The sequence below is a fragment of the Pinus tabuliformis genome, chromosome 6 (assembly GCF_031772625.1).
Source record: "Pinus tabuliformis cultivar Carrire ecotype Pingquan chromosome 6, CPIR1, whole genome shotgun sequence".
Taxonomy (NCBI): Eukaryota; Viridiplantae; Streptophyta; class Pinopsida; order Pinales; family Pinaceae; genus Pinus; species Pinus tabuliformis.
In genome coordinates, this window is record NC_142292.1 from 1579147113 (window position 1) to 1579162045 (window position 14933).

At 37.7% G+C, this 14933-nt stretch overlaps 1 protein-coding gene across 3 annotated transcripts in view; it reads right to left on the reverse strand.

Annotated features, from left to right (window-relative positions):
* Nucleotides 1-14933, reverse strand: part of LOC149264840 (uncharacterized) — a 292062-nt gene that overhangs the window by 141140 nt on the left and 135989 nt on the right. The window lies entirely within an intron of this gene.

A 14933-nucleotide genomic window follows, 5' to 3' on the forward strand; every position in this document is an offset into this window, starting at 1 on the left:
ATGAACGAACTATAAGATCAGAAATTTATATGTTTGCTCAGTGACCAAGAAGAGGCAAAGATGAGGGGTTTTCAAGGTTGCTTGAGCCAAAGAAGAGGGCAGAGGCTTGATAACTAAGCTAAGGAAGTCACAGCACGCAGGGATTAGGCTTTTAGGGACCACGTTAAGGCTATGAGGGCTGGCAGAGAGGTGAAAGGCGGCCACAGGGATTGGAGAGGCCTTGAGGGCCTGCGTTCAGGGCAGAGGGCAAGGAGAAGAGTAAGAGTGAGGCTGCGGTGACGAAGTGAAGGCCTTAGAGGCCACGCAGGTTGGGAGAAGGGTAGCGGAGGGCTGACTGAGGCCCTAAAGCTTGACGGCAGAGATAAGGGAAGGCTGTCGTGGGGCAGCAATGAAAAAGAAAAGCCAACGGATGGGATAGAGGATAGAAAAGAAGGCAAAAGGCCCTGCGGCCTAGGAAGCAAGGCCAAAAGAGGCTGCAGCAGGCAGAAAAAAAGTTGAGAGAGGGTAGGAGGAGAAGGATCACGGAAAAGCTTGTAGGAGAAGAAAAAGGCTGCCACAGGGAAGAAAGAGGGCAGCGGCCAGCCTAAGAGGGCCTCTGTTTGAACACTGGGCCTAGAGGGCCGACAAAACCCCCAAAAATATTATCTTCTGCAAAAAAAAATCAGATTTACCCCAAATCTCCAAAATTTGCCCAAATCGCCACTAGAATTTTCCTGAAAATTGAAGGCTTATCCTTGGGTTTGGAGGAGAAATAGAGGGTGAATCTTGCCTTCCTAAGCCTAGATCCACCTCTAGAAAGCCTCTTAAAATTTTCCAAACACTGAAACCCTTGAAAACCCTTAACAATTCTTCAAATCTAGCTTGAAATTCACCTATACAAATAAAATTTTAAAAGCCCAAAACCCCAATATATACAAAAATAAAAAAATAAACCCCCACTGCACACAAGGGTTAGAAAATAAAATTATTCACAAAATTTTATTTTACAATATTCACAATGGTTTATGGCTCTTATAAGCAGATATATTCTTTAAATGCACAATAGATTAAAGTAGATGAGTAAAATAGTTTTAATGGGTAAGCAATGGCCCAAATCTCTGCAAAACCAATCATTAGATAAGACTTGAAATTTAACACAATGGGCTCTTAAGCTTTCTTGTCTTGGGAGTTGGTTGGTCCAACCGAAGAATTCCCCTCATGCCCAAGATCTGAATCCTTGAGATCTCTACACACTTAAGATCAAGTTATTAAATCAATAGGAGTTAGATAAACACCATAACCCTCAAGGTCTAGAGATACCTACTAGATCAATCAAGTTATAATGTATGTCTAAACCCAGTAACTAATGCAAGGCACCTATGCAAATAGTTAATCCTCTCAATGGCTAGAGAAAAAATAACCTATAAAATACAATTCAATAGAGCATTAAGAACATGATTCAGAAATTACCACAATAAGCATAAGAGAAACACCACCATGAATAAACCCCAAAGTCTTTTTTATTATTTCCAGAAAAAAAATATTATAGCAGAGCTTGACTCAAAGCTTCTTCGAAATTTTTCGGTGACTTGAGAAGCAAATGACTTCTAATTTATAAATAAATCCTCCAAGTGGAAAATAACAGCTAGTTGGCTTGATCCCCGTCAAAATAATCTCGACCATTGATAAATATTTAGTCATCTTTTAATTTCCATCGAAGAAAATGTTTATTTTCGAGGAATTTTCGAATTTCTCATAAATATCATTTTTTATTATCTCAAAAATAATTATTTTGAGCTAATTTCCTCAAAATTTTCACTTTGTTTTAACCACCAAGGCCCAAGCGTTCAATTTTTCTTGAAATTTCCAATATTCCCTTAATGGGGGACATCCAAAAATTAATTTCTTTAAGACCCACGAATTTTTCCACTTGGAGAATTCAATTTCTTTAGGATTTTAATTTTGACTCTAATTAATTAAATTTCTGGCTTAGGATTCTAATTTTTTTTTGCCAGAAAAATTAATTAATTGACACTTGAGGTGATTAATAATTTTTCCACCCTATAATAGTTTAACCATGGTGTCTTAGTATGAGGGACCATGCACTAAAATATTTTTTACATAAGATAATTACATTTCAACCCTCAAAGGGGGAGCACTTGTTCGTTATAAACCCTCAATTTATCACCCAATTCTGCGACTTAATTTGATCTAATAAACCGAGTAATTTGTAATAAAATAATTTAGTCAATTAGCTTAAATTATTCCCAAATCACTTTTATAAAAGACACGACTAAAACACTAGGACTCACCTAAGACCTCAGCGATAAATTCCACCATAGTTTTAGGGTGAAGCTGGAAGGAAAAACAATGTCAATCATTCATGTTTAGAAACATAGATGAACTAGTGAGATGAAAAACCTCTTAGGATGAAATTCGTCGCCAAAATAATAGGCTTACCTAGGTTGTTACATACATATATGGTCTTACTAGCATCATTTACATTAAAATTATGCCGAATGGGTTTACAACTTTGACAAACTGAAGACTGATGATGATGATGAATCTAGGATAATATGAATAATCGAACATGATGGAATTCCTTTGCGAAAATGTGTACTGCTATAAGGTAGTTGACGCGTGTTGATTTTTGGTAGCATCGGATGTGCTCTAGCCTTGAAATTTGGAGGAGAGGCTAAGGCACATGAGATCTCCAAGACCAGAAATCATTTTGAGAAATTCCACCCAGATGAGGAGTTATTAAAATAATTAATATTTTTAATGGGTTCCTAAGTCTAAACTTAGGAAAATAAAAAAATTAATGGGTATTAATAAAGATAAAGGTGAGAAGCTTCTAAAAGACGAGGACCAAGTTTGTTTTAATCTTAGCCATTGATTAGGGACTTAATCTCGGCCATTGATTCATCAACAGGAAAAGTATAAGAGAAGACTTGAGGATCATTTGGAGACACACCGGTAGATACTCAGTATCTCAAGGAAAATCGATTCTCAAGTGGAGGAGATCAATTTCAGAGGGAGAGTTGCAGGGTGGAGGAAGAGGAAGGCACCAGCAGCAGGCAGTCACTGAGGAGGAGGTGACGTAGGGACAGTGGAAGACAGCGCAGAGAGAGATGCAGTCCAGAGGAGAGACACAGAGCTTACGCACGCTGACGCAGAGGGACACAGAGCCACTCAAAGCCACGCTAAGCCACACAGAGTGACGCAGGGGTGATGCAGAAGTGGGAGCAAGGTCTCCAAAGTGTCAGAAGGTCTCAAAGGGAAAGTCTCTGGCATTTTCTTTCAGTGTCTCTGTAAAATCATTCCTTGTAAAAGCAATTGCTGCTGAAGATTAATAAAACCCTCATCTGCTGCACCGGTTTTCCCACATTGGGTTTTTCCAATGACAATTATCCAAAAATAATTGTGTTGATGTATTGGTTCTTGTGCATGTATTTTTTTCTCTGGGTAACTGTGTGATAACTGCAGTAGAATTTATTTTAATATTAAACCCAACCCTGCCAACGGGCGACTGAAAACAGTGAGGATTGAATGCATGTGCGAAGTTGGGTGCAGACATGAGTGAATGAACATGCATGCAATCAATAAGTGCAGGATTCAGTAAACAGGAAAACAAGTAAATGAGGTGAAGTGAGTCACCGCAACGGCGATCGTTAGTGCAGAAATAGTGGCATGCATGCGACAGCAAGGAGATGCAATGGAAAACTTGAAACAGTGTTTCTACAAGCTAACATGCATTAAAACGACAAGCGTTCAACAAAACCAAGCAAACAACACTCACACATACCAAAATACAAAAAGCGACAGAGAAGCAACAAAAGACATGAAAAGAGGACTTACCTGGAAAAAGATGAGTTGAGTGTGTCGAAGGTTCCTAGATGCGATGGGGAATGCCAAAGCTTCAAGATTGAAGTGAAGAATGAGCACTGAAGCATCAAATAAACAGTTTTGACAAGATCGAAGCTTATGATGCGCATGCCACAAATCTAGGAAGAAAACGACACTTGGCGGGAGGTTTCTAAAACAGCTTTTGCATGTAACCCCCAGTTGCTAAAAATAGATCCCTAAAATTAAGGGATGCGTTTTGTTTTTTTTCTTTTTTGCTTTTTCGGGAAAAAATTGCCCATGCATGCAAGGCAAGTTGCACATTTCTAGAGTGAATTGGTCAACTTGGGAGCACATGCAACAGACAACGAGCCCTAGAGTGACTTCTACGCAGTTTCTGGGCTGAGTGGCTCTGGCTGCCCATCAAGCTCTGTGCAATTTCTGGACCGAAGCCAAGGTTTCCAGCCACAACTACGCAAATTCTGAGAGCAAGCCCAGTGATGGGCTGCTCTGCGCAATTTTCAGGGAGAAGGCAATCTGCTTGCTCTACGCATTTCTGGAGAGAAGCAAGCTACCTTGATGCTCTGCGCAATTTTGGAGAGCAAGGTCGGTTGCCCTCCAGTTCTATGAAATTCTCCAAGCAAGCACAAGAGTCAGTTGAAGACCAAGTCACGAGATGTCAGCTTGCAGGTGAAAGGCAAACAAGTTAGCGAACACAAGCTGATAAGCCAAGAAACTCAAACTAAAAGCATATGTACCTAGGCAGTGCAAGACATGCTGCTAAGGATGGTTGGTAGGGAGGCTCCAAAACGAAGCTAACGCAAAAAATTTGGAGGATGGTTGTAGCCGCTACAACACAAGGATAACCATTACACCAAACACCCCACATCACATGAAGTACCCTCAATCATAGTCTAAACACTTTCAAAATAACCCCAAAAGTCGAGCAAGGGTTTCTATTATGAAAAACAACTATGGGAAATGCCAAAGAAAAAAACTCCAGTTAAGAAGCAGTATAGTCTATTCAACATTACTATCCACCCAAAATGCCATACAAGGATGTTGATGTTTATTTTTCAACATAACGTCGATCCATACAGGTTTCTATCATGTACAAAATTAATGTATTAATATTTTATTAATACTATCAAATAACTAAAAGTCAAATATCAATAATGATGTGATAAAATTTTATGTGATTATACATTAAATAATTGTTAAATTGTTAATATATAATTTTGATGTCTTAAATCATATATGTGAATAGTTTTAGTTTTAGTTTTATATGCATACATACAAGTGTTGTGTCCATGTTTCTTGAAATTTTTGAAAGTGTTGTTTTTTAACATGTACCATTTTGAAAATCTGTACACTAAGTTACCTTATGTGGGGAAATGGGTACAGGTTTTGTAAATGTCACTTTCAATGAAAACAAGGAAATGACAACATATATATATGAGAGAGAGAGAAGTGTTAATAGGTAAGTATGCAACCATTACAATGTTCAAATCATAAGAAGATAGTAGATATTTGGTGATCTGTTCAACAAACCCTAATCCAATCATCAAACCAGCGGATTTATAACAGCCCTTAAAATAGATCACAAGAAATATTTCCACATACCATATCTTTGTCCAAGAACAAGCAACCACACAAATAGAGTGAAATGTCAACAGAAGAGCAAATTGTTTACCGATGCCCCTTATGCAATGAATGAATTGATTCACTTGAATAAGATTTTACAAATGAAGAGTGTATCCTTGTATTTATACATATCATTTAGGGTTGGGGCACTACCCTAAGAGCATGCCCAAGCCAACCTAATCAAATATAGAAACAACGATAAATGGGTTAGTTAGGGTGAAAATTCCAAAATCTAGAATCCTTCTACAGTAATTGATATTATTCCTTCTATTTGTTAAATAAATTAAACAAATTATTTGTAGTTTCTTACGGCAAATATCGAAATAAATACATTGTAGCCTTCACAAATAAAATACTGAAGAAAAACAAATGCAAGGAAAATTAAAGAGATGCTAGCACACATATAAGCATATTAACACAGTTATTTTTGGACAATCGTCCCTAGAAAAACCCAATGTGGGAAAATCGGTGCAACAGATGAGGGTTTTATTATTCTTCAGCAGTAATTCATGTACAAGATACCGAACAACAAAAATTAGAGAAAAAAACAATGAGAGAAATTTAGTATTAAATTTCTCACTCTCCACAGATATTCTTTGACCCCAAAATGGCCCCTCTGCCCTTATGTTGGTCTCACTGCGTCATCCTTTGCGCAGTGCCCTGATGAATTGCGTCCTCTGTCACGCAGACCCTACTAGAAGTTATCCTACACTCTTAGACTACTGTTGTTGCCCTCTCTCTCCCCCTGCAACTCACCCTCTGGCTCTATTTTCTCTTGCTGAACTTCAGCGACTGAGAAAATCGATTTGCTTGGGCAACTGAGTATCTGGCTTCTGCACTAATGTGTTCTCCATCTACCCATTGACTTCTTCTTATAATCTTCTGTTGGAGCAGCAATGGCCAAGATTAAAACATAATCAATGGCCCAAATTAATTCCCTGTCGATCTGTGTGAGTTTCTAGATGATTCTCACCACCTCTCAATTAACACTGATTAATTAACCATATTCCCTAAGTTTAAACTAAGGAAATAATTAAAAAATTGGTTAATAATCTAATTGAGATACTTCTAGGTGGAATTTCCTGAAATGATTTCTAGGTTTTGAAGAACTCATTCATTCTAGCCTCTCCACAAAGTTTTGTGGCTAGAACACATTCGATGCTACCAAAACTAACAGTTAGGTATCCATATGTAAGTTCCATAAAACTATAATCATTACAATCGATTAACAGGCCTCAAGTAAATACTAACCACATACTATCAGCATATGCCATTCATTGATTCCTCACAATTTCACAATATTCGTCAGTCATTGTACAACCAAATTTTGCCTTTATAAATTAGGCATTATAATCAAACTACAATTAAAAAAGACAAGTGGCATGGGTATCAAGTTTCTGATTATCATACATGTTATATCCACAAGTCTTAGGTATATGAGAAGAACTTGAATTTCCCTTTGGTATTAAACTTGAAGAATCTAATATGACTGAAGATCAATCTTCAATAACCAGAATTTTCCTTTATAAATAGGAAATACATCCAAATTATAAAAAAGGAAGACTCTAAGCATCACTAGTCAAGATAAGGTAGTTGGACATCACCACACATCTAATACAATGGACTCATGTATATCATAAGTATTGGAAGCTCCCTATAGAGTTGAACCTAGATAAGAAATATTCTAATTAAAAATGAATCTTCAACAAAATTGAGATAGAAGAAAGTAATGTCCAAGTTGAGATCCTCAAATCCCATGTCTCCCAACTCTTTGAAGACCTAGATTGATAGTCTTCTTTCTTTCATGAGGTCAGGCAAAGATTTGAATATATGAGTAGAGAGAAGAAACAATTGTCAGGGATTGCAACTCATCAAACTTGCTCAATGATTAACCCATAATTATACATGTACTTCTCTTAAACTTCAACCTCAACAAATAGATTCCTTCAAGGTTGATGCAACCTGAGGCATGTGAAAAATAGATGCTTCTCATTCTTGATCACGCCATCAGTGATGAATTATGACTTGTATTGTATACATCAATTCTGGACATGTATTGTTATTCTACACTATATGGACATGGATTCATTTAATATCAATAAAAATATCCCTTTTAAGCACAAAATGTGTATTTCTTTATATTTTTGTGCTTTGTTGGAAATACTAAGACGGGGATGAATCAGTATTTCCTTTAATTATTACACAATTGGTTGGATTCCTTTAAACATTTAGAGAATCAAAACATAACATGAAACATTATCACATCACATAGACAGTGCACAGAACATTTTCTCTCAACAAAGCTTCATTATGTATGGTTACATACAAGTTTACAAGCTGAACTAGGAGGAAGTACATAACTCCCCAAAGGTTTTACCAGCAAGGGCTGAAAGGAAGCATTTGCTCCCTAAGTTTGAAAATATTTACAGACCCAAGTCTGTTGAAGTCTTCATCCCTTACAATCAACCAATCAACCACTGCTGCTGCAATACACTTCACCCCTATCCACTGCCACTCCTGCTACTACCACTGTCCATTGTCACTCCTGCTGCACTTTACTACTATCACTGTCCACTCCAACTGTTGGCTACCACTGCTGCATGCTGTAGATGCCAAAGCACAGTCAACACTTGATCCTACAACACTTGAGCCTTCTGACATAAGTCAAGTATTCTATGTAGAACATGTCCCCCTTTGATCAGTTACAATATACCAAAGCATCTAACATTGTCAACTATCTATGTCACAAGAGTGTGAATCATTGTTACGTAAGAGTCAAGACCATCAACCTTCCAAAAGTATTACTGTCAAATAGTACAGTCACAAGAGCATGCAATTTTGTTTAATATCACTGTCACAAGTTACTGTCAAATATCATTGTCAAACACCTATGTCAAGTACATATATCATCCAGCATGTAACACGTGTCATAATCACTGTCAAGTTGTATACAAGATCACCATCATATCATGTCACTAATCAGTCTTTCCAATACAACAATAATTAGTTGGACAATTCATGGGACCTCTATAGACCCAATACTACTAATAGTTTTATCTCATTTATTATCATCCTTGGAAATTTATTCAAGAGTTACAATATTGCAAACTCTGTCTAGCAACACCAGACTTAGCATAAGTCAATTACTGACGCATTGGATTAAGGCTTCAAGAATCTGAATAACATATCCTCCTGAACTGATCACTGATACAAAACTTTCTGATTTATTTGCCAAACAAACTGTACTCAAGCCAGAATGCATTGTCATCGCAACAATTAGTTAAGGTTATCGTATTACTGTCTTACATAATGGGCATGCATGTTATATACCCGTCTCAATGTCATATGCAACCATTATACTTGCCACAGAGCTATTAAAACACAACATATTTGATCTATTTTGCAAATGACCTCTATTAAATCGTATCACGTCCTTCAAGTTGTCATCGATCTTCCAGAAGACACACTAGACTCACGCACAGAAGATTTCACACACACTAGACTCACGCACAGAAGATTTCACCCACAGAGATAAAATATTCAACAATTAAACAAAATTCATTTGGATATAGGTGTCGACTGCCACAGACAGGAAGCATATAGGAGTCGTGCCGATTGAAGGTCCTTGTGCTACCAGTGCGAAATAAAAGGTTGTTCGAAGGAATACATCAAACCAAAGTGATCTTTGAACAAAACTTCTTCAATGAGAGGTCTGTGATACTTGAACAAGGTCTTAAAATTTCACAATATGGATCATACTTGTAATTTAGGTATGCTAGAACAGCTTCTGGAGCACAGGAGTTATAGGCTTGACAATTGATTCTCCTTCAGTATTGATGCACAGTGCAATACAAGGCTGCAATCACCGAATTATGCAAGAATGACAAAGCATTAGATGAGCGTTTAGACAGCGTTGACATGAAATCAACCATAATAACCTAGACCACTGAAACCCCTGACCTTCTTGCAAAATTACACAGGACTGTATAGGGTTGTATGCATGAATTATTGGGGCATTGTTAGTGAGTTCTGGCATGTTCATATTAATTCATAGGAGGACTGAAGACAAACCAAAGGAGGTATCAGTCTTCGATATGTGATTACCCACAGGGAGGCAGGAGCGGGAGGGGTGTTTTATACCCTCGAAGAAAAAACTGAGACAAAGTTCACTTAGGGACTGCGGAAAGCCTCGAACAACCAAGCCAAAGCACTCCCACTTTGGCAAGGCTTGAAGATAAGCACCTCCAAAGGCATTAAAAATTTGATTATTGTCAGTGACTCAATGGTGGTGATCCAAAAATGCATAAGGCTCTCCAAAAACGAGCATCTTTTAGACTCCGAAACCTCTTCATTGATTACAAGGATTATGATTATGCTCAGCAAGTTAGATGATTTCAAAAATTTTCATGTAAAAAGGGAAAATAACCATATGACAAACCTACAAGCTTTGTTGGTGCGACATTATAACAAGGAGTGTTACACGTTGACCAAACCAGGGTAATATGTCACATACTATAATTGAGGGATTAATTAGATACTTAATGGATTACAGGTGGAACATTGGAATAATCACGACTCAGGGAAATATCAATTTCATTAATACCTTGGGAATGGCAAGGAGATTGTAGGAAGTTGTTGAGGGTAGTTGTGTATTAATTAACAGATGGACGCGGGGGAGAATAGCATTCATGTTCCAAGACAAGTGGTCTCATCCCAGTTGGTTATTAATTGGGAAGGCAGGCGAGATCAACCTTAGTACCATCTCATATCAATTTGAATGCATTTTGGCAGTAATTCGAATGGAGGAATGTGCCATGACGGAGTTGGAGGCAGGGAAGTCATTTAATCTTGAAAAGATGGGAGTCGCATTTGAAAAGGATCACTCGGTTATTTATAGGAGCTGGGTAATGCAGCTTAGGTATAGAATTGTTCTGGTGCAAGGAAGAATAGCAAGAAAGATGACCTCAGCAAGCAACGGTAGCAGAAATGGATTTGAGGAACTCAGAAGCATTAGAAATGTGGCAGAAATGATGGAAAATTCAAGCAAGCAAGTTGTGAAAAAGATTCAGGAACAAATGATTGTTGTGTTGTCCCATTTGTCTGGATTAGGGAAAGACATGGAATTGATGAAGAAGGCCATGGAAAATTTGAACATCGGGATGATCAACATGAAGTCTAAAGTGGATAACATCGAAGTTAAGGTAGACATGGCCACTGTAGGAGTACTGAAAGAGGTTTTCGCGTTGTGTAATACTCCCACCCCAATGGCGGAAGACGCGGAAGCAGCAAACAATGCTCTGGGGCCTGGTGCTAAGATAATTGTGGACCTAGCCCAGACTCTCGAAGTGGCTCAGGAGGACACGGAACATGGAAGTCGCGGGTAGCCTGTCTTTTTATTATTATGTTATGTCGGATAGTAAAGCTCTGCAATGTCTTTTGGAAAATATATAGTATAAGTGATGTAAGGACATTATATAGAAATAAGAATGGTAGCAGTAGGGTCTCTTTGAATATTTCTTTTCATACTTCTGAGACTGAGATTCTCATGAATGTAAGGGACCTGGCCAGTTTCCAATTTTTTTTATAAAAATTGCTACCTGTTGCTTTTACAAAAAAAGATACGTGATTACCCAGAAATATGACAATATGTCTAGCGAAGCTTTCAAAGACCTTTCCTACATGGACTGAGATTCAAAGATAGGTTTTTTGGTCACATATTAGAGCACCAACTTAGAAGTTTTGCTTAGAAAATAGGCTTGAACAATGCACAAATTTTAACTGAGATCCTTGCTAGTTAAGAGCTTAGAGAGTCCCGAATTTTTGTCATAAACCCTGCCTCAAAGGCTTACTTTAATCCTAGTAAGAATGTGAGTGAATGCCAACAGCAACGTGCCTTAGACTTGTTCTCAAGAAGGACCGAAAACTCATGGAGATACCTGCAAGTAGACTCAACGAAACCCAAAAAATTATTAACCCAGAAACCCTTCCAAAATGCCTTCTCATCAGATTTTTAACAACTCCTCAAGGTCGCAGGTAAATAGAGCCAAGATCCACACACTTGATATATCCCAAGAGGGCTAGAAATGCCTCCTTTATATAAGAGTCGAGGTGCCATCTAGAGAGGCAGTCGACATGCCTTTGGAGGGAAAATTAACTTTTTAAATTTTAAACTTTGGAGCCTAAAAACCCCAAACAATATGAGGCTAATTTTAACATTTAATTTGAATTTGAATTCTCAACGAAACTTTAAGTCACAATATATTTGAATTAATTTTTAATGAGAATTCATTTTGACCTTATGAGTTCCCAACTAATAAGAGACTACCACATCATCATTTTTAGGGTTTTCAACCATAATGGGGTGTACCATCTTTGATCAAGCATATCTCTCAAACCGTGAGGGCCCTACGAAGTGCTCCACATATCAACAGAAATGGCTTAACGAGGGCTATCAACCTGGGTCTCATGCCAAGAATCATGACGAACACAATCAACGAGTGCAAGGAAAGTGTCAGGTATGATCATCTTCCAAAAGATCCAAACCCTAGAGCTAGAGTTTCATCAATGCATCATCTCATCCATGCATGCCAGCATATTGAGGACATTAATGACGACATCCTACACCCGCTTTGACATCAATGACAACATAATCAACATGCTTGTCAAGTTTCCCCAAGTCAAGTCAAACTCTTGCTCTTTGGCCTTGTTGCCCACCTAAGTGGGTAACCCCTAGGAGAAAATATTTCTCCCATTTTATTCAACTTGCTAGTCAACAGCTCTATGATGATCCACAAATAGCTAGCCTTAATGACCCTCCATCCATGCTTTGATCAATGCTTTATGACATCTATCATACTCATTAGGTGAAGTTGGGTAATCTATTATAAGGTACATTAACCATTTTTGTAATTAAGCGCTGTCATTAAATGTTTAAGGGCATTCTAGAAGGATCACATGTTGAATTGGATGATAGACCAATTTTGGTTGTATTCTTGTTCCTGTGCTTTGGAGGTTATCCCTTGCCCCTAGTCTAATGTGACCTTCCTTGAGGCCTTTCTTTCCACTTCCCAAGAGGGGCACCAATAGAAGGCATTGATTGATGTTGTGTGTCTATGGTAACCCATACCTAACACTTTCCATCTCTTCCTTTATATCCATGTACCATCTTCGGGTTGAATACCTTCAGTCACTAGTATTGGTTCTCTATTTTCCTCATTCTTGAGTAGGGACCCCAAAACTTTACCCTAAGAGATTGATACAACAGAAAGAAAAGAAAGAGCATGAGGCATGATGATAAATGCAATTGGATGGGATATAATAGAGTGCATGGACAAAAGCTTAGCTTGAGCTATCAAGCTAAAAGGAACTTTGAATATCGTTTGAGAGATTGGTTGATGTCCAATCCCACTTGATGACCATGATGGGAATTAGAGCCAAAACATTGACCACTTTATGAGTATTGCTTTGGGATATATCCAACAATGATGATAACCTTCTCTCTCTTTAGGGCCTAAAACGGTGCACATTGAAGCCATGACATTGCCTAGAAGACCACAAGATGCCCCCAGGATGGCATTGTACCTTCTTGATGGGCATTTCACTATTTCTAGGCTAGTTTTATGATGATGATGACATGAGATTCCTCTAGAAGGGATGGTACAACTTTCTAGGTTATAAAGGCATTCCCAGCCTTGCGACATCACCCTCACCTAGCTTGGAGTGATGACATGGACTTGGTTGATGATGAAATGTTGATGAGAAGGGATTTGCTTGACGAGTGGACACCTTGTTGACGAGGAGAAGTTCTTTGAGCGAGGAGCACTCTTTCACCCATCCGTGGCACATTTTAATGGAGATATTCACCTTTATTGAATGAGGTCACCCTTGGAGGACCTTTCGCTCACATGTGTGGGCTAAAAGGAGACTTTTTGTTACATTTTATCATTAAGATAGTTATCTTTTAGGTCAGCTTGTGACCTACTTAATTTGTGATCACTTAATTCATTATTTTGAGGGGTTTTACTAAATTACTGGACTAAATCGACTTGGTTGCTCTCATATAAATTGGTGGAAGTCAATTTTGGTTGGATCATTATCGCGCACACCCATTTACTCATTAAGGGAGAGCATGCACTAGTTATTTTTCTCTTGGACGCAATGGAGTGTTGACGTAGCAAATTGTCTTGAGGATGATATTATACTTGGAGGGATTCTCTTTAATTGATGAAGTGATTTTATGGTTATTTGTGCAACTTTATTGTGAATAATCTTCTTCCATTGTGCAAATATTGTATAATTAGGGTTACATCGAAATTTTCATATTAATGCATTGAATATTTAATGGCTCTAACATCTCCTTTCCAAAATTATCACAAAGTATCCATTAAAGAAACTTAGTAAAGTATTCATTGACCTTAAATCTCCAATTGATTGAAAATTGCTAGGGTTTTGATGGAGAGATTGTATCTCTCATAACTCACTCCAATCAAGTCTTCAGCCATAAACCTTGCCCTTTGACTCCATTAGCCCAAGAATGAGAAAGGTAGTAGTCTATTAAGTGTGTCAATATTTATAAAAGAAAAAATTAAAACCCTAAATTCTTTTTTTTTCACTTTTTAAGGGTAAATTAGGGTTAGGTTATGGAAAAATCTGCATTAAATAGCAAAAAATATCTTGCATATCATATTACTACGGTTGGGATTTGCATTTGTTAAATTGAAAAAGCAATATATAATTTTATATGCAATTCTAGCCCAACTTTTTTAGAGTCGATGTCTAGGGTTTTGTAGTTGTTTTATGCATTTTCAGCCATCAAAAAATTGTTGCAACCTTTTCCTTCATCCAATCATTCAATAGCATTGCTTATATATAGTCTATCATTGATTATAGGTCGTTTTGTTACTGTTGTCATAATTTTTGCATGTTGTAAATTGTGCTTATTAAAAACCCTAATTTATAACAACAATCATTAATTTCAATGTAACATGTGTTTGGGATCCATTTGAGCCTCTCCAAGACTATCCAAGACCCCTAGATTTAGGCATAGTTCCTTTGAACTCATTACCTCATCTCACTTGGAGCCCTATTTCATTGAATATTATTGTTGGGTGTTTATTTAACACAATCTTTGGACAATATTTAGCCTATGAATTATTGGGTTACCTAATCTTTGGGATCCACTGGAGAAGCCTCCCTTGTGGGGATTGTTACCCCACATGTCAACAGGGATACATAAAAAAAATTGCGACATCTATCATCACCATTGTAAACCCAAGGTCACAAGTCAAAAGTAATGTAAAAGCCATGTGAGGTCATGTATTAGGTATCCTAGACCAATGTCATGTCTTTCGAGTCTATTGTCTTGGTTGGACCATGGCTGGTCCATTGAAATTTCACTTCAAGTTACTCTCGTCCTATACGAGATTGGAGGGCCTTAGATGAACTCTCTTCAAAACATGGTTTTATGA